Raw genomic sequence first — 20,992 nt, 5'->3', positions numbered from 1 at the left:
CATGTGATCCACCCTCAGCCAGTCGGGAACTAAGAATAGACTGGACAGTTACAAAAGAGTTCTAGGTCTTTGGCCATTTTCCCCAGTTCACGCCGAGGGGAGCTGCTGCAGGAGTTTGAGGCCGGGGGCACCCTGCCTACCTGAACATAGACTCATAGACTTTAAGGTCAGCAGGGACCATTATGATCATCTAGTCTGACCTCCTGCACAACGCAGGCCACAGAATCTCACCCATCCACTTCTGTAACAAACCCCTAACCTATGTCTGAGTTACTGAAGTCCTCAAATTGTGGTTTGAAGACCTCAAGCTGCAGAGAATCCTCCAGCAAGTGACCTGTGCCCCATGCTGCAGAGGAAGGCGAAAAACCTCCAGGGCCTCTGCCAATCTGCCCTGGAGGAAAATTCCTTCCCGACCCCAAATATGGCGATCAGCTAAACCCTGAGCATGTGGGCAAGACTCACCAGCCAGCACCCAGGAAAGAATTCTCTGTAGTAACTCAGATCCCACCCCACCTAACATCCCATCACAGACCACTGGGCATACTTTCCTGCTGATAATCAAAGATCAATTGCCAAATTAATTGCCAAAATTAGGCTATCCCATCATACCATCCCCTCCATAAATTTATCAAGCTTAGTCTTAAAGCCAGATATGTCTTTTGCCCCCACTGCTCCCCTTGGAAGACTCCCCAAGGCCAGCCAAGGGAACCGTGAGCTGGGGTGAGGGGCCTTGCATTCTCTGTGCTCTCTTGTGCTTTAGAGCCTATGTAGAGAGTAATTGGGCTAGAGACCTTTCGCTGTGTCTCCTTCTGCTTGCTCTCACGGTCCCTGCAGAGGCAAACTGTAACCCAGGAGGCTCACACCTTCGGTGGGATGCTGGGAACATGCGAGAGCTGCTGGGCAGGTCTGGGGAGCTGGCACTAGTTTCAGGGCCTGGGCAACTGGATCATAGAGTCCCCAATGCCAAGAGTGGTGTCAGACCCAAGGTCTGCACCTGGAGTGTGTGCCTAGAGGCCAGAGCCAGGGATACTGCAAGCTGAGGCCACCTGGGAGTCAGCGTTTGGGTCCCTTGGTGCAGTGTGAGTATCTGGCGGGGGGAGCTCAACCAGATCTGTGAGAGCGGGTTAATTCCATTGCTATGAAAGTTTATACCCAGTTTTCTTCTTAGATAGGGGCACTCACCTTTGTTTCAGGTCAAAAAGTGAATCCTGAGATGCTCACAGACTTGTCTCCAGAGCAGAACAGTGTGTTACCCACAGAATGCTGCTGGTGGTGGCTTGCAGCTCAGCTTCTATTTCTTGGCACGTTCCTTGGAAGATTTCTACCCTGGATGGAACCTCAGATGACAACTAATCCAGCATGCACTGCTATCCAGCATCCACTGAGGTTCCGTATTGGGGCCTGTCGGCGTCTCCATTCAGCTCTAACTGCTTATCTTGTTATTCCAGTGAGGTCCAGGAAGTACCCTTGTTGCACAGACCAGGAGTCAATGTCACCATTAGCGTGAGTGGAGACACGTCCATTGTCTCCCATAGAGTTATGCCAGCTTATGCCAAGGATGAATTTGGCCCAGAGACTTGTTAAATGCCTTTCTCTACTGTGCCCTGGTTGTCCACTCTGGGAACTAACCAGAGAGTCTAGTCCTGTATAGACTGCTCCGGGGGTGGTTCTGGATTTTATAGGCAAGAATGGCTCCCGAGAGCAGTTAGAATGGTGACTAGGGACCATCCCCAGGGTCTGGAAGAGGGAGGGGAATGGAGCCTCCTACAGGCCTCTGTTAAATCCAACCTACCTTCCCAGCCTGAGCACTAGGACCAGGAGATGTTGTAGGAGGGACTTAATAAAGTGAGGTGCTTGCAGGGCAGGAAGTCACTGACACCAATAAGAGTTAGGCGCCTAATACCTTTGAAGATCTGGGCCTTGCAGTCTGGTGTCCCCTTCCTCCCACTAGTCGTCCTCTCCCATCGCTCCGTGTTCCAGATCCCCAGACTTCATGCCTAAGAAATGCAACCACATCATCTGAGTGCAACGTCCGGCAGCTCCCTCTTCATTCAGGTTGAAGTGGAGTTTGCACTCCTTGGAGGTGTCAGGTAGGTGTGCTAGTGTCACACCACAGTGAGAGGAACCCTCCTGCTTGGCACTTCTGTCACGTCTACCCACTGCTAACCCTTCCCAGGAGTAGATGGGAGATGGTGGGAATCCCGCTGCTGAATGCAAGCCCAGTAATGCACTTCCATTCTGGCCTGCTAGCGGCAGACTCCATGGAGTGGTGGATCTGGCAGGGGTTGGGCAGGATCTTCTGTGGGCTTCCTGCTGTTCACCTAAGTGGTGCTGACGAGGAGCTAGGGCTACTTGGGTGCAAAGAGAGCCTTTCTGAGGAACCCAGCAATTCTGCAGGCTTTCCACTTCCTTCCCATTCCAGTTCTCCATGGAGCTCAGGGCAGCTAGTCACAAGGTGTACTCTGGCTTACTCCCGCGCTTCGCTGTAGTAAGTCATGTGCATGTTTTGCACTGTGGTGCCTTTGTTTTCAGGGTGCTGGCATACGTGGTGCTGGTCTGTGGACATAGCCAGCCTGCTTTCCCAGGGACAACGCCCTGCCTATATCTGGTACCTCGGGCTCAACTGCTGCAAAAGGAGACGTCACTGGGTGTGGATCCAGGGTTGTGCTGTAACAGACATGCCCCCTTCAGAAGTCAGGTGGGCATTTTTATTCTCCTCCATGTAAATGCAAAGCTCCTCTTAATTTGTCCCCTTGTTTTAAAAAACTCTCCAGCAACTTACCCTAGCCTCACAGTCCTCATCTTTCTCCCTTTCCTTGTCGAGCACCAGCCTCCATTCTATTTATTCATACACTCTCCGCACAGATGGCACAAGAGCCTTCTCCTTTGCAGCCCTTAGCATGAAGAGATTTCCTCTGCCTCTCCACCTCCTTGGCCAGCCATCTCGCTTAAAACTGCACCTAGCAACACGTTTCCTACCTTGCCCATCCCCTCGTGACTTTCACTGGCCACTATGTATTCCTTGGAGTAACTCCAAAACATGATGGGGGTACCCGAGGAAGTATTGTACAAAGTAAAGCTGTATCATGAGTCTCAAGCTGAGAGTATAGCACTGAATCCACAAGTGCTGCAGGACTAGGGTGTAATTTAGAAATGCCACATCAAAGTGTTCAGGGATGTTCCTAATGAACCTAACACACACTGAGAAACATCATGTGCCTCTGATGAAACTCACTTATCACCTCAGCAGACTTTAATTGCAATGCTTAGTTATTCGTGCCAGTGAACATTTTTTCCAGGGTCAGTGAAGTTAGTCTCTTTGTTGGTAAAACTGGACTCCACACCTTTGACTTCCCAGAAAATAATCTCAATAGTACAGCTGCGTAATTTTCCTGGGTGGGGGAGAATCCATGATGATAACTCACTGTCAGGTTTCAACTCTACCTATTTTATATGAGAATTTCATCATTCCACAGGCACTGCCTTTCCCAATGGGTTTAATATCTATAAAGAATACCACACAATGCTTTGATGTTGCATTTGTAATTAGAGCTGTATTTATGTATTGATGTGTGTGGCATTTATACATAGGTTATAGCAGGTGCACAGAGCAGTCTCTGTAATTAAAGTTGAGATCCAACCCCGCTGCTTATGACTTTCTGTAACCACTTCTTTCTGGGGCTGAAATGTCTCACACTCAGTCTTTGCCCAGAGTTTTGGGGTGGGTTTTTTTAAGTTTGAACAAAATCATGTTGGAGGGTTTTTTATCAGAAACAAAGAAAGAAAGAAAAAAAGAAAGAAAGAAAGAACTCATTGTACTTACCCATCAAAAATTTGGGGAACTTAATAATACCTGAACCTATTTTCTTCAAACTTGGCTTGTGTTGTAGAGCTCAGCAAGCTTTGAGGAATGCATCACATTTTTAAAGAAGATTGGTTCAGTGTTTTTAAAGTTATGGATTTTTTTAAAAACAGGACATTTCACATCTGCATCATAGAATTTCTTATTGATTTTTCTCTGTTCTGTGTTTTTATCAACTTTAAAAACTAGTGTGCTTTGTAATGTTAGTGGGGAGGGTTATCCCATGTCTACATAGATTTCTTAGAACCTGTCTATTCTAGGGATTAGAGCCAGGCAAGAATCGGATTTTTTGGTTAGTAGTAAAATCTACAAATTCAATTTTTTTTCCATTACAAAACAGAACGAAAACAAAATTCAAAATTTCCCATTAAATGAAATTCTGAACAAAGTGTTCCTTTTGTTTAGATAAAATCTAAAAGTTTTCTTCCAGTGTTGACATTTTAATTTTCTATTATGTCCTATAAAATTGAAACGGAAAATCATTTCAAAATGGAAAATTGAAACGTTCCATTCTGAGACGTTCCAAATGCTTTTTTTTTTCAATTTTTCTTTTCAAATGAAATTTTGTCAAAATCGACACTATTCCGTGAAACATCTCACTTTCAACAAATCAGTGTTTTCTAGTGGAAAAACATTCCCCTGGAACATTTCTGACAGGCTGAGCTGAGGATATTTGTATCAGTGTAACTACATTGATGTAGTTTCATCATCACAACCTCCCAGTGTAAACATTCCACACCAGTGTCACTATCCCAGTACAAATATCCCCCATATAGAAAGGCCCCTAAATCATGAAAACTCTGAACTGCTGTAAGTGTAAAGTTAAGAATAGCACATTTCATAAGGGATCAAAATGGTTTCCAGGCAAGGAGCTTACGTCTTCCATTGGCAAGTTATAAGAGCAATTTATATTCCATGCCAATAGCTGAGAGTAATGCAATTAGGAGATTGAGAAATTAAGCACTCCAAAGTCAGGAAATGCAGAATTAAGAATGCAAATTCAACCTCTACTCCATGCCCTTTCATACCTTTTAAAAAATGGTTTTCTTATATCAGAATTACGGTGAGTCAAATTATGGAGACATTGCACCCTATTTCAGCCCGAAATAGGGATGAAGTATTGTGAAATTTTTTCAAACAAATTCATTCTGGCTTTCAACTAGTCATAGAACAGGTTTTAAACATTGAATTTTTCAAAGTTTCACCATGAAAAGGGATACTTGGGTGTGTGGAAATTTCTGTGACCGTTTTCCCATTTTTTCCCCCAACCACTTCCAGCACTGATAATGGTTCGGTAGTTCACATTAGTGCCAGATTTTGCCTCTGTATGGACTGAAAAAAGCATCTGGTGTTGAAAAAGTGGTTTGCTTTAAAAAGCCTCTCTCTGCTGCCTGGGCAAAACAGGAACAAACTGCTCCTATTCGTAGTTAGCAACATCTTATACCCAGTGTGCCCTGGTGTAAATGATTACACAAAAGAGAATTGGACCCATAGTGGATAATGCAACCTGGGATTTCTTATACAACATTACTCTTATTAATTATGCTATTACAGTAGTGGCTAAAAACGGCAACCAAGATCAGAGCTCCATTGTACTGAGCACTGTAAACACGGTAAAAGAGTCCCTGCCCAGAAGAGCTACAAGACCAAAAAAGGGTGGGCAGGGGAAACAGAGACCCAAAGAGGTAAAGTGAGTTGGTCAAGGCCCCACAGCAATTCAGTAGGAAAGCCTAGGTCTCCAGGCTCCCACACCAGTGCCCTATTCATTAGACCCTGCTGGGTCTCATTAGCATGGAGTAAATGTTTGCAAAATTCAAACTTGGCTTCATTTTTAAAGTCTAATTGAAATCTACAAAATGAGACAAGTTCTGAAGAAAAATTGACTTCGTCAGGGCTCCGAACAGGCACAGCGGTCCACCTGTAAGGACCAACTTGCAACAAGCAGGCCTCAGATGGTATCCTTTAATCAAGGCTGAAGCACATTGGCACTACTGTGCTGGGGAAAGCTCATGTTTTGCCACCAATGCGGGCACGATGGATGCCTGTCCTTCTGGCAAAAGGAGAACCCCAAAATCCAGACGTGTCAATTTGGTGCCCTTCACCAGCACTAAATTTGTTTTAAAATGTTAAAGCAAAGTCCAGTGTGCTCGGCGAACTTCTGCCTGCTCCTGTTTGTCTGCGAGATGCTTCTTTCCCAGGGCTCTCTTCAAGTTTCAGCAATCGGGCAGGCTGGGTTATTTTTTTTAAAGCAAAAAGAAATAGAATACAGACAAATGTAAAAAAAAATGTCAAAAGCACAAATATAGGGAACAGACCAAAAAAATACATTTGACTCTTTCTTGGGAACCAATCAGCTCTCCAGAAATCATCTCCAGGCAAATCAGCCAGGCTGCAAAGACAGGAACAGCAGCCATGTGGACTGGATGATTCTAGCAAATAAGGATTGCAAGGAGGAGAGAGGAAAAGATCTGCTGATGAATTAATATGGGACTTTGGCATGAGTGCCAGAAATAAGCAAGGGGCCTTTCCTATAGCAACCCCCTTTGGAGGAAGCCAGGCATTTGGAAACCAACCGTCCTGAGTTCACAACAGAGGACCACAGCAAATGAAAATGGAGAAGCCCAGATGGACCAGAAAGGTGTGAGATGCAGGGAGATTTTACATTAGGTGGAACAGACCCGGGAGCGTGTTGTTGGACGACATTTGCAATAGCTCTACCAAACATCGGGAAAATGACACTCTGGAAATGGCGCACCAGGATAGTCTGCAAGGAGTTGAGATTTCGCCGTGATTGGGAAAGCAACATCCAGCCCTCCTTCCCCTTCCCTGACAAATGCAGAGGCCCAAGCTTTCCAGACACTCAAGCCTTTTATAAAGTCATAAGCAGAGCAGTAGAGTCGCATCCTTCTTCCCATCTTTGAATCTACTAAGAGAGCCGGGGGGAGGGAGGGGAAGAGAATGGGGCACAAGGAGACTATATGATTTGCCCAAGGTTACACACCAAGCCTGTGGCAGAGCTGCAAACTAAACCCAGCTCCTGAGAGTCTCATTCCAGCGCTTTTGTCCACCAGGCCACTCTCCCTGCAGAGCAGCAAGCTTCTGTCCTGCCCCTTGGAAATGTCACCGACTCCCACTGTCCAGGTCTCTAGTGCTTTAATTTAAAGGAGACAGGACAGAGGCAGGTGCAGTATAGAGGTGTGTTATGGGAAGGGTGTTGCAAAATGGACTAGCCCAACCCATTAAAATACAAACATGTTTTTTGGTGTGTAAAAGTGGTACCTGTGAAAGGTGCATAACTGACAGTCCGGGAAAGTGACATCTTGCTAGCCACAGCTAGCATATGGACCAATTTCCCCCACACTGCACCAGCCCAGAAGGTAACATCTAAAGCCAGTCTCCACTAGCAATTCAATTCTTAGCCTTTCTGCAGAGACAGCCAGAGAGGGGCTAGTTCTAGCAAGGGGATGGGGAGGCCAAGATTTGTCCACTAGAAGGAATGAGATCACCCAATGACACCAACTTTAGGCCTACCATCATCATGGGCTGGATTTGAACCCATATCCTTCCATGGAAAGGTGCCTGCTGCTAATACCCAGCACCACCCTTTTCTGTGTGTTTTGTCTTATTATACCTCACAGAGGTAGCATGACCCTCCTTTGAGAGTGCAGGAATCTGAGGCAAGGTGGGACGAAGGCCCAGATCCTCCAAGTATTTAGGTGCCTAAATCCCATCGATTTCAGTGGGCATTAGATGTCTAAATACCTTAGAAGATGTGGGCCTGTCACGGAGTGTGGGGGAGACAAGGCCCTGCACCCCTCACTTCCTGTAATTCACCGTGACTCTCAGCCAGCCAGTAAAACAGAAGGTTTATTAGACAGCAGGAACACAGTCCAAAACAGAGCTTGTAGGTACAGAAAACAGGACCCCTCAGTCAGGTCCATCTTGGGGGGTAGGGAGCCCAGACCCCGGTTCTGGGCCTCCCTCCATTTCCCCAGCCAGCTCCAAACTGAAAGCCCCTCCAGCCGTCTCACCCAGCCACACACCCCGGCTCCTCCTCCAGCCTTTGTCCAATTTCCCAGACAGAAGGTGTCACCTGGCCCCATCCCCCTCCTGGGCTCAGGTTACGTGCGGGCTGTCAGGTATCACCCCTCAGCGAGGTATCAATGCAGACAGTAAACAAGTAAAATTCCCCTGCAACATTCCCAGGTTAATACTCCCTACTCCGTCACAGGGCCGAAGTGACTTCTCTCAATGTCCCGTAGGGAGTCAGTGGCATGGCAGGGTCAGTAGAAGAATCCAGAGTCCTGATTCCCAATCCCCAGCTCTAGTGCTACTTCAGGGACCAGCCCACTGTAAGGAACTAATATGAACGACAGAAAGAGCTACATTTTCCAAACAACTCGTGTTTTTGCGTGCTGGACCTGGAGCAGCTGTTCACGAGCCTGCCTTGTGCAAGTACTGAGTGCTTGGCCTCTAACCACCTGGCTCCAAAAAACCTCATTCACTTTGGAAAAGCTCAGCTCAGCCCTCTTCGACTCCCTCTCCTCCAGGACCCTCCCAGAGTAACTCTCCCCTCGTGAGGAATCCCCCGGCTAAGACGGAGAGGACTGTTGCTCATGCCTGACTTGGAAAAAAAATGCCCATAAAGTTGTCTCTACCAATGAGCTTTTAACAAGCAGAAAATGACCAGAACAAATCTTTAGCAGAGTCTAACAAACACCTCGAAGCGGGGGAATGGGGTCCCATTACAAGCTGTTTGAAGGAAGAAAAGATTAGCATCAGCACAGAAGTATTAGATGATTAGCGCTGTTTTAAGAAGCAATCTGAGATGTCATCTGCAGATACGCTACTGATCCATCTGGGCAGAAAAGAAAGAAGACAGGGAGGAGGGAAAAACCCAACAACCCTGTTTTGTTTCTCGTTACTGCTCTAATTCTGGTGTAATTGAAAACGGCCTGAATGTGTTTAGGAACATGTAGGACATCTGTTTCTCATTGGAAGAGCTTCACTTTTTCGAGTGGCGCCTTCCATCTTCATCACAGTCCAAAGATTCCCACATCACGACTTGTCCTCTTTCTTTCGTTCTTTCTTTTTTTCTCTCCCCCCCCCCCCCCCATCTTCTTTCCAGAAAATGTGAGGTTGAACTTTCGACTCCATGTAAAGCAGTTGGAGGGAAACCATGATAAGCCCCCAGGGATCCCTTGAGCCTTTCTTCCCATTATCCAACTTGATTCTTTGCAGCTTCTCCGTTCTTTAAATACAGCCTCGAGCCATTTAATGCTGGTGGCATGAAGGAAAGTGGGGAGGGTGGAAAAAAGAAGAAAAGTGGAGGAAGCATTTGGAACACTGAACATCAAAATGGAGAAACAAAGACAGCAGCAAGCAATGAAAGCTAGGTCTGTCCGTAAGCCTGCCTGGAACATCAAGGTTTGCTAAAAGGTTCGAGCTCTCCAAATTGGTTCCATTGCTTGTGGCTCTCCTTATTATGTGCATGTGTCTCCAAGGGCGAAGAGGCCCACAGAGACTGAACAGTGGGCAAAATGCTAGCTCTCCTCTGATCCACACAATGAGTCTCCAATGTTCTCCTCATTCCTTTGGATGGCCATAGAATAGTCTTCCCTGGAAAGTGGTGGAGACCGTGTTGCTTAGGACTTTTGAAACTTGATTGGACAAGAGAGAGATTGCAGGACACAATCCTAACTTGGCAGGGAGATGGAGTGCATGGTCCAAGATGCACTCTAACATCTATTACTCTACGATTAGGAGATCTAGGCCTGCAGAGAAAGCAGAGCATCAAAGTGACTGCAGGGTGGAATTTTGTCCTGACATTATTAAACAGCTTCGCTATACCTTTATTAGCACTCTAGTCATCGATGCTAACTCCTCAGCATTAGCTTGATTGAAAAATGGACCCAGCTGGGACTACAACGGCTCTGCTCCCAAAACACCAACAGGAAAAAGATAGAGACAGACGTCACCTGGCCAAGATGCAGAGATAGCAAATGAGATAGCAAAGGGAGCTGAGGAGCAAGAAACTGGAACTTCAGCAAGATGCAGCACAAGGGAAGACAAGGACAGTGAAAGAACCCGTGATGGAACATGAAGAAGAATGGACACAACTTGAGTGAGCTGCAGCAAAACACACCGTAACTCCCTCGTGTTATGAACAGCACCATGCGGGTGGATGGCACTTACTAAAATGATAATGGCGCCAATCCTATGGTGTTTATTCAGCCAAAGCTGAGCTCAGTGGGCCTGATTCTCACCTATGCTATTCATTTTACACCGCTCTGGTAGCGTAAAGGGCCTTAAAGTGGTAGTTAATTCTATTTAGCCCAACTTTAAGGCCCCTTAATGCTACTAGGGTGAAATACTGCCTCCATTGAAGCCAATGGGAACTTTGCGATTGACTTTGCTTGGATCAGGATTTCCCCCCTAGAGCAGTGTAAAGTGATGTTAGTGTAAACAACAATCAGGCCCAATGTGAGTTCTGCCATAGCAAAGTTTGCAGGAATTGCACCATAATCTGTGAGGACTTGAGAATGCTGATGAAACCGCAGCAAACAGACAAGGAGATCATATCCCTGCCAAAGAGCTGGCCCAAAAGAAAGTACTGGAGCTGTTCAAAATGTTTTTGATGGAACAGTTTTCCATCAGGAAAATTCAATTTGTGCTGAAATCAAAATGTTTTGTGGGGAACATGTTGATTTCAACAACATTTTCAATGGGAAAAATTTGATACCATTGGTTTTGACTTTCTCATTTTGATTCAGAAGCATCAAAATGTTTCATTTTGACGTTTATGTCATAATATATGAATATCACATCTATGTAGATAAATGTCATTTAGCTACACATATAATATTAAAATATTATGTCACCATGTTTCAATATTATCTAAACAAAATGGTTTTACTTTAGTGAAGTGAAATATTTCAGCACTACCAAACCAAAATGTTTTGATGTTTCTGAATTGGAATTTTTTGATATGTCGATGTTTGGTCCAATTTCAGGATGGAAAGTTCTGTGCATGGTTGGAATTTCCAGAGGAACAGAAGTGCCATTTTTTACCCGACACTAGGCCGTACGTATCGAGGGGTCACTTCTCGCAGGTGCTGAGTAGCCCTTGAGATGGAGCTCAGTGCTCCTGGCCTGTGTTTCACATTCAGTGAAACATGGAAAAGCAAGCCAAGAACTACTGATTACTGTAGCAAAATGAAAAGGGTTAACTGGTGACTTTACAAAACGAAAGTTCGGTGCTTGTGTGCCTAATTGTATCCAAGCCACAAAGGATATCGGTCTGTTGCGGGCCTCAGCTCTAGAGTTGAGATCCTTAGCTCAAGCTGTAAAGATGCACGTGTTTCCCGCTGACAGTCCTTGGCGTTGCGCAAGACACTAAAGGAAGACATAATAAAGGAAGGTCTGATAGAGCTGTGCAATCGTAACAAGAACTAAACATCAGGCTTTAAAAGAGCAAAGAAGCCAGAGGTAGGGAAGACAGGGAAAGGACAAAAAGAAAACAAAACATACCAACATATAGAAAATGATTATGGCCAGAGAAACTTTGAGAGCGATTGGCAAAGAAGTTTTGATGATTCCTGCGATCGGGAGCATCAGCTTTCTATTCTACGCAGTAATGCATTGCTACTACACATAACTGATAGTAGATACAGGCAGCATGCAGGGCATCCCACAGAGCACAAGGCTGAGCTTAAAATCTAAGTTCAGTTGAATTTGATGGGAGCAGGATTCAATCCTAAAAAATAGGAGCAACGTGCTCATTGAGCCTACAGACCTCTTTGCCACAAGACATCATGGAGACAGAGATCACAGCAGGAGTCAAAAAGGGAATAGCCATTCATATGGATAACAAGGATAGCCAGCGTTATATTTAAAGATGGACTAGGCCCTAAATCAGCAGGATTTATATCCTTTCAAAAACTCTTGTCTAACTCTGATGTGGGTTAGGAGCAACTTTCCTCAGGGCCAGATTATCCCTTAACTGCAGGGGTTTTGCATTTTATCTGAAGCTTCTGGTTCTGGGCACTGTCAGAGACAGGGCACTGGACTATACAGACCTCGGATGTGATCCAGTCTGGTGATTCCTATGCTCTGAAAATGATGATGCCTTATAGGTCGGGAACAACTTTGCTAACTGTATGTGTAACGACCACCCTCTGGGCTGATACACCAGGAAGCATCCGGAGCTAAACATAGTAGCTGCTATAGCTTAAACTAAAGACTCAGGCTTCCATAACAGCAGTTGTACCAAGTCCTATCCTCTGCGCACACACATGCTCACCAGTGGGTTACACATGCACATCATATCAGACAGCGCACCCTGTGAAGTTCTGGACAGCCTTTTGCTCTGATCAAACAGGCACTCTGAGCATGAACAGAACGACAGGGAAATGCCTTGCTGAGCGTTGTGGGGAGGACGGTTCTTAACAGGGATTGCTATTGAATGTGCCATGGTCTTCCTGGGGAACTGCTGGATGCATCATCGCTCGAGTCATTTCAAACCAGTCTGAACAAAGCACTGTAGGGAAAAACTTCCTCCGTCCATCGGCTGGGGGTGATGGGCCCAGCTGGTTCTTCCCAGCTCTGATGTGTATGGTCAGGCAGTTGCAGCGTCTCTCCTTTAGAATGGCAGCTGATGTAATTCAGGGAGTAAATCAGAGGCCGCTACTGGCCTCTTCCCTTCCTTCATAGAGAGACTAGTTTGGGCCCAGTCTCTAATCCCAGAACTGTAGCTACCTGTGCATGGGGAGTGGGCTTGTGCGATCCATAGTCACAATACCCTGCCAGCCATCAGCACCATACTTCTAGAGCGGATCAGAAAACTGCAGGGTTATCCATGGAAAAAATTGACTTTCGGTGAAAAACTGAAAACCAGAAGTGTTTGGCGGCAAACACAGGATGAGGTATTCCCCTGCGCTCATATGATTGATGACGGCTGCTCTTGGATCAGCAATCGGGCTAATCACGGAAGCAGTTAGTAGAGAAGTGACGTTACTTGCCCATTGGCAGCGCTGGGGGGCAGAACCCAGGGCTCCCTGGGCCTTGTAAAGCATTTGAACCCCCTAGAGCACCCTGCCTCCCAAAATAAAATGCACACTGCTGCATGTGAAGCAACCGCCTGTGATGCCCCCGGAGGGTGCTCCATATCTGAACCAGCTGCTTTGGAAGGTCTGGAGGGTAACGTGCTCCTGGGAGCACAACCATGCTCCCCAGCTGCTACCAGCAGAGACAGAGGCGGGTGGCACTGTGCTACTGCCAGGCTCAGAAATTGGCCTAGAAAGTATCCCCTCCGTCAGGATCCAAGCTAACGCTCTGAGCTGCTGGTGAAAGCGAAGCCTTCGTTTGGCTGTTTGGCCACAACGTGGCAGTAAGCTTCCATTTCCCTCTGCTTCTCTGAGCATGCTCCTTACTTTGGAGAGTGTGTTACAAATGCCAGGCACAGTAAGGAGGGAGGTGAAGGGACTAGCAGGACTGAATAGCCAACGGGGCCCTTTGGGATGTAGGATATCCCCTTCCTGCATGGCTGTGGGGCAACCATTTCTGCTCCTTTCCCTGTTTCCAGACAGCTCCGAGGGCTGATTGCAAGGGTCCGGCCCCTTCAATCAGCTGAATTGATTGATGCTAGTGCCAGAGGCTTGTAGGGAGCCACTGCAGATGCCAAAAAAGAGGAATCCCTCTTAGCCAAGCCTCTGCTCATCCCCTTACAGTTCAGGACCCTGCCAGGACCCCGAAGATGGAGCACATCTCGCAGCACAGAGCAATATAGATTCTGGATGTCGCCTCTGTGATACCTCCTCCCCCTGCTGCCATGGGGTAGCAAACCCACACTCCATGGCAAGTAAGCGCCCAGACAGCTGGCACGGATTGCATCTTTCAGGGAAAGCGCAATGAGTCGGAAGGCGAAGGCGACATTGCTGGACTAAGTAGGGTCCAGTGGGATTTAGCAACGCGCAGGTCCGGCGTGATCACCAGAACTATTCAGGTTTGATGTTTGGGGAATGGAACTTTTGTTTCCTTTTTTATGACTTTTCTCTCGGTTGAAGCATTTTGGCTCACGCTTTATTCATAGAATCGCAGAACATCAGGGTTGGAAGGGACCTCAAGAGGTATCTAGTCCCACCCCCTGCTCAAAGCAGGACCAACCCCAACTAATCATCCCAGCCAGGGCTTTGTCAAGCCGGGCCTTAAAAACCTTTAAGGATGGAGATTCCACCACCTCCCTAGGTAACTCATTCCAGTGCTTCACCACCTTCCTGGTGAAAAAGTTTTTCCTAATATCCAACCAAGACCTCCCTCACTGCAACTTGAGACCATTGCTCCTTGTTTGTCATAGTATCATTTCCATCAAGGGTTCATAAGTGCTGACTGGATGGTTTAATAAATGGTTAATCAGTGGTAATAGAGCCCAACAGGTGGTTCGTACCCATGGCTTATAACCATCCATAGCACCTTCCGCTGATATGCTGCTAACTTATTTGCCCAATGGAGCCTTCATATAAACTGTGACCGCATCAGTGTTTGCTGGGCTGGGTTTCCGAAGTACCTGTTTAATATCTCTCTCTCTCCAGATTCCTAATGTGCCCATCACCGTGGAATCCAGACACCAACCAACCAGCCCTTGACTGCCTTCCTCACCAGTAGCCAATTGACCAAGACCTATTGTGACTTCATAGACACCAAGTATTCAAATCCTCCTTTCCCAGGCCTCTTTCCCCCACCAACCCTTCCCCATGGTGCAGGGAAATGCAGGCATGTTTGTCAGCCTTGTCTGTAACTCCTGCACTCCCTGGGACGGACTAGTACTCTGGCACCAGCCCCGCTGAAAAATTCAGCACACGCTTAACGTTAAGCCCACGAGCACTTGTAGGAGTGAGCCACCTGACGGCAGAATGCCACCTTCTCTGGCTGCCCAGTCTCCCTTCCAAACCTAACACCGGCCATACCGTTGGCCGGGGAAACGAATGTGTTTGCCACTGTCGTTTCCACCTGGTTGGTATCCGTGAGGTTCTCTTCCAGCCTGTTTCAACAGCTCTTCCCCTCTCTGACTCTTGAACGGCCGCCCGTGAAAAGTTCACTCTACCACATTTTCTTTGGGGGCCTGGTGTCTTCCAGGCTGAGGACAAGTCTCATCCAGTGAAGCGGAGCCTTCAGAAGCATTGCTTCAGCACTGTTTGTGCAACATCTTGGCAGAGCCTCCATCAGCGGTGATGTTTATCTTGTGGCTTTGATATGGATAGTAGCTCAGAGGTACCGTTGATTAAATTTTTTCAGCCCTTTGATGTGCCGGTAGCACCTTCTCTAGGTGTTTTTGCAGCCACGGGGGTCAGGTGGAAATCACAGCAGCAAAGTTGGACCTGGGTCTTTTGTTTGACTGTGCGCTGGGTCCAGACGCAGGGTCAAATGCAGACCTGGGGCAAGGTTCTGTGCTTCAGCCCCTAAGAGACGCGGCCCAGAGAGAGGAGTGAGCAGCGGTTTTGACCTGTCCAGATTCTGGGCTGCTGCTGGTCCCTAAATGGCCGCCAGTGTAAGATAGAGCAACCCCAAGGGAGCTGTGGGCGGCACTGCTGTGGGCACCACACCCAACACACCCCCTCCTATCCGCTGCCTGTGTGCTTCTTACCCCGGAACTCACCAGGGGATCGACCCAGACAAACTCACCTCAGGCCTACACTGCTCCTACACAGGGGGAACTGCCCCCAGCCCCTTGCAGCTCGGTTAGAGCCCCTTACAGTGCCAGCGTTTCGGCTGGAATCGGCCCTCCAGCGTTTGCAGGTGCAGCTGCAGTGTGGTCCACAGAGTCACCCCTGCTGACGCTAGGCGGTAACCTGGCCCTCAGTCTTGCACTCTGCTGTGGGCATAACGTGCCTTCTTAAAGCCAGGGCCGGGGTGTCAAGGAGCCATGGGCCATTCACTTTTTACCGGCCATAAGGGCGAGTGATGGGGAGGAGGGGGCAGAGAGGAGTGAGTGGGGGCAGGGTGTTGGGGGCTAGCAGCAGCGTGGGGGGTGGGTTGTTGGAGGAAGATGTGGTGCGAGGGTAGGGCCTTGGGGAGACGGGGCAGCGTGGGGGTGAGGCCTCAGGAGGAAGGGGCAGCACAGGGGCAGAGCCACAGTTCGGGCACCGGTGGCCCCCCGCTTTTAGGGAGCTTCTGTCGTCCCTGATCCAGGGGCTGATTTCCTGTTCCGTGAAGCTAAAGTCTGACAGAAGCCCTCCCGGGCAAGTGAGCTCCATTAACAGAGCGACTTGTATTGTGTTTCTTTTAACAAAGTTGGCAGGGATGAGACTGAGTCCCCTGGGAATGCGTGCAACAAATGAACAAATACCTGGCCAAGGAAGCTCATCGCCAACAACTCCCTCATTTGCCCACGTGGAGGCTTCTCACTCTGCCCCGGTCAAAGGCCTGGTCCCTTTGAAATAAGTCCTGGCATCGCAGCCCTGGTGGCATCGTCAGTCTCCACTTCAAAGAAGACTGATGCTAAAATTCACAGCGTCATTGATTCCAAGGGCAGGTGGGACCATTGTGATCATCTCGTCCGACCTACCACACAGCACAGGCCAGAGACCTGCCCCACAATAATCCGTAGAGCAGAGCTTTTAGGGAAAAACCCAGCCAGTCATGATTTTAAAATTGTCAGCGATGGCAAATCCACCACACCGCTTGTTAAATTGCTCCACTGGTTAATTAATCCCACTGCTAAAAATTGATGTTGTATTTCCAGTCTGAATTTGTCTAGCTTCAACTTCCAGCCACTGAATCTTCTTATACCTTTCTTTGCTAGATTGAAGAGCCCATCAAGAAATATTTGTATCCAGTGTAGGTGCTTACAGCCTTTAATTAAGTCACCCTTAATCTTCTCTTTGTTAAGCTAAACAGATTGAGCTCTCTGAGTCTATCGCTATAAGGCAGGTTTTCTAATCCTTTAATCATTCTCGTGGCTCTTCTCCGAACCCTCTGCAATTTATCACCATCCTTGTTTAGTGCCCGTTGATGTTTAAAATCAAATTTACACAAGTTAAGAAGTATCTGGGGTCAGGGTTGGGTTATGAGGGATTACAAGTGTCAATTACAAGGTTCATAAGATATATACATAGCACATAACCAGCATAGACCCAGATTGGGGTGAGGGAGTTTTTAAGACATCACCCACAGAATTTATTTAGAGTCCAAGTCAGTATTGGTGTAGTGAATAAGTACATGGGTGGGGTGTGTCCCTTGGTTCATCAGGGAAGGAAGGAAGTGGGTTATTTCTCTGACCAGCGTTCTCGATTACTCGACCTGGTACTGACGGTGTCCCATGATGTGCTCTGTGGATATGTCTCTGGACTACCTGATGATGTTGGACACCATGAGCTGTCAATGGCTGATTTGCACAAATTTCTCGGGGCAGCCAAATTTTGAGGAGCGTGTGTGCAGCTCTTGTCTTGTGGCTGCCAAGTAGATTTCGTCAGATCCACAAAGACTGGAGAGAGGTCTGTGTTTGGTTTCCCAGATTTAGAAACACAGGAAGCACCATGCTGGATAAGACCAAGGGTTCATCTAATCCAGTGTGCTGTCTCTGACCGCGTCCAACATCAGCTGCTTCAGAGAATGGGGTGAGAAACCCTGCAGCAATGGGCTAACCTGTTCCCCAAGGCAGGGACACCCCCAGAATTTCTTTACGAGATAGGCACAGCTGCACCTCCTCACGGCTTCCCCCCCACAGGGTTCCCCACCACCCTTCTCCTAGATACCGCCCCGTGCAGGTGCTCACCACAGCTCCCTGTACTTGTAGCAGGTCTTGAGGCTATTGCTGAGTGAGCCCTGCAGGCAGAGCAGAGGGGACAGTGGCTGCTTGGAAGCAGGGTTAGGCCGGGCAGGCCCCAGGGCAGTGGCAAAGAGGAGCAGAGACGGCCTTCCCACTGCCCACTCGAGGTTGGCCATGTTCTTCTCCCCACTGCCTTTGGGCTGGCTCCCACACCAGGCCTGCCCAGCCTTGCCCCACTTTCAGCAGCCCATGCCCTGGGCACACCCTATGCATGACGTGCATACAGCTCAGGCTCCACTGCCCCAGGCTAGGTCCTTCCTGACCCCCAATGGTAAGAGAGAGGCTTGTGTCCAGAAGCATGAGGGTTTATATCCCTTCCAAAACTCATTTGTTTTAATATAAATTAGGGATGGTCATGTTATCCACAGAAATGGCTAATCCCATTTTAAAATCCACCATAGCGCTTGTCCTCACTGCTGTCATGGGGCAATGAGTTCCGCAGGCTTTGCGGGAAAGCATTCTTTTCTAGCGGATCTGAATTTGCCACCTTTCCATTTCATTGGACCATTCATCAGAATTAACAGCAAACCATGGGAATAAAAGGGCGGGGATGGATGGGAACTGGGGGAAAGATCCTGTCCTAAAAGCCATTCTGTGGTTCTAGAAGGACTTAACTGGTGACATCAATAACTCCTTAAAGAAAGCTCGAAGAGTAAGGAGATACCGTACCGCCACCGTCACTGCTGTCTGGGTGCATGCTTGCAGTGTTGGGAGCCCGAGAAGCGCTTGCAATCTAAGAACCGGTGACACAGCTACAAGGTACAAGCAAAGGGATCAGGGCAATAACTGGCACATGGCTTGCTACTTCCATTTATACTGCATTAAAGATTGTGATGTGCAAGGCTCATGTGCTATAGTAATCAGGGCACATGCACAAACCTAGGGGGCACAAAAGTTGCACAAAAGCAGACTGGTTTCTTGCTGTCGTTCGGTGCTTCTGGGCTCGACCAGAACAAGAAAGCTCGGAGGGGCCAGTGCAAATAATTGTTCTATAAGACGGGCTCAGATTTGGAGTGATGACTGGATCCCTCCTTATTTTATCCTAACTGGTTCAGCAGCCCCTGTTAGCAATTGGTGAGAGGGGAGACGTGTTACTCTTTCCTTTGTGTGGAGGGAACAGAAGCTCAGTGCTGATTCCCGCAAAGATGAGCTGGATAGGAAGTTGGAATCGCCTAGAATGGGACCCCTTATAGAGGGCCAGCTGCTGTGTTTGGATTCCTAACGCAGTCCTTTCCTTCCCCTGAAAAGTGTTGGTTCAGGCCCTAGGCAAAAGGGCAAGTGCTAACCCCATCTATTGCATGCAACAAATACATTTAGAAGTTCTTGATGCAATTAGATGCAAATTCTTAATAGTGAGGGTAATTATCCACTGGAACAATTTATAGAGGAATTTTGTAAGTTCTCAACCACTTTGCATCTTTAACTCAGGACTAGATGTCCGTCTATAAGATTTACTGTAGCTCATCCAGACGTTCTGAGCAGGATGCAGGAATCACTGGGTGAGGGGCTCTGGCTTGAGTTATGCAGGAGGTCCAACTAGTTGACCAGAATGGCAGCATTGGGAAGGAGCAGAGGGGTAGCCGTGTTAGTCTGGATCTGTAAAAGCAGCAAAGAATCCTGTGGCACCTTATAGACTAACAGACGTGTTGGAGCATGAGCTTTCGTGGGTGAATACACACGCATCCGACGAAGTGGGTATTCACCCATGAAAGCTCATGCGCCAATACATCTGTTAGTCTATAAGGTGCCACAGGACTCTTTGCTGCTTTTACATCTCTTGGGAGCTTATCATGAGTGTCAAGCTATTTCACGTTTTTCTTAAAGCCCCAGCTTCTGGAGTCAAGTGATTTCATGAGAATCTCAGCTTCCATTTAAAAAAAAAGTGCTAGCCCTCATGATTGCGGTGAAAAAACTTGGAACTATAGCTCCAGTGCTCTCTGCAAGCCCAGCTACCAGAAGCTGGGAGTCAAGCAAAAAGAAACCAAAATGTATTATTATTAAAAGAAAAAAAACCATGATTTTTTAAGCCACCCATGTGATTTTGAGGGGCCTGAGTCATGCGTTGCAGTTGGCGAGATGGTAGCAGTCCCACCTGGCCTTAAAAATCTATGCCTGTGTGAATGCCACATTGCTCTTTATGCTGAGTGGGCGTGGAAGGGGTTAAAAGGAAGATGGGATTAACGCAGTGTGATTTGGAACAGCCTTCCAAGGGCCCACAGGCTAGAGTGAAACAAAACAAAACCAAGCAATGAGAAAAACAAGTTTGGTTTCCAAATAAACAAGTCTCTTCTCCCCTCAGGTACGGGGCTCGTTCAGTTCAATTCAGCTCATCTGCCAAACACCACGCCATGTGGAGCCGGTTGCTGTCTTTGCAAGCGTTCCTGCAAAGCTTCAGGCCAAAAGGAAGGCTGAGGTCAACTCCACCCCGACACCCCCCCACACACACCCCTCCCTCTGACCCCACCCTCCACATAGCATACACTTTCCCGCTGGCGAGAGCGCTGTGTCTGGCTTTGAGTTTGGGCCTAATTCCCTGCAGTTAGGTACAGCGTGTTTGTGTTTGCAGCAGTGCTCACTTGGCAGAAGGGCTGGCGGGGGGAGGAGATTGGGGTGACAGCTGTTCACTAGCCAGTGCTCCCTGATGAGAGTGTTATTGGAACGGGGCTCTGGCCGGGTTCCACTTAGGAGAATTACGTTCTGCCCTCGTAAAATTCCCCTTGCCACATTTGATTGGACACGGTGTTGCTGTTTCATGCCCTCTTCTAATCTGTTGTGTCGTGTGGCTGGGCTCTGTTCACTTTTTGTTTTGATCCAAATTGTTGCTACCTTGACTCTGGGCTGTTAAATTCCTTCTGCACTCCTCCCTAGAGGTGGCTGCATTTCTGAGGTGAAGAGCGGTGATGCCTGTAAGGAGAAGGCCAAATTCTGTCTTTGGGGAGGTGCCTAGGTTTCTTGTTGGGGGGAGGGATAGCTCAATGGTTTGAACATTGGCGTATTAAACCCAGGGTTGTGAGTTTAGTCCTCAAGGAGACCACTTAGGGATCTGGGGCAAAATCAGTACTTGGTCCAGCTAGTGAAGGCAGGGGGCTGGACTTGATAACCTTTCAAGGTCCCTTCCAGTTCTGAGCTAGGTATAGCTCCATATATCATATTAACCTGAGATCAGCAGTTGGCCAATGAACTGCAAAATGTTTTGGGGGATCCCTGGGCATGGAAGATCTTCTATAAATAAAAACAATTATTTTTATTTCTGCTTCTATTGAACCAACTGATTAAGGGTGACATTCAGCCCTGTGCAGATGAGA

At 47.7% G+C, this 20,992-nt stretch overlaps 1 long non-coding RNA gene across 1 annotated transcript; it reads left to right on the top strand.

The window, feature by feature from the left end:
• Nucleotides 1–2,568: 2,568 nt before the first annotated feature.
• LOC123371911 lies at nt 2,569–20,628 on the top strand. Its single transcript, XR_006580005.1, has 3 exons — nt 2,569–2,698; nt 18,292–18,446; nt 19,987–20,628. It is a non-coding gene; the product is annotated as an uncharacterized LOC123371911 (long non-coding RNA).
• Nucleotides 20,629–20,992: the final 364 nt, after the last annotated feature.

The sequence above is a fragment of the Mauremys mutica genome, chromosome 5, assembly GCF_020497125.1.
Source record: "Mauremys mutica isolate MM-2020 ecotype Southern chromosome 5, ASM2049712v1, whole genome shotgun sequence".
NCBI lineage: Eukaryota > Metazoa > Chordata > Testudines > Geoemydidae > Mauremys > Mauremys mutica.
The sequence above is the reverse complement of the archived record's forward strand: the minus strand, read 5'-3'. Positions and strand labels throughout refer to the sequence as shown.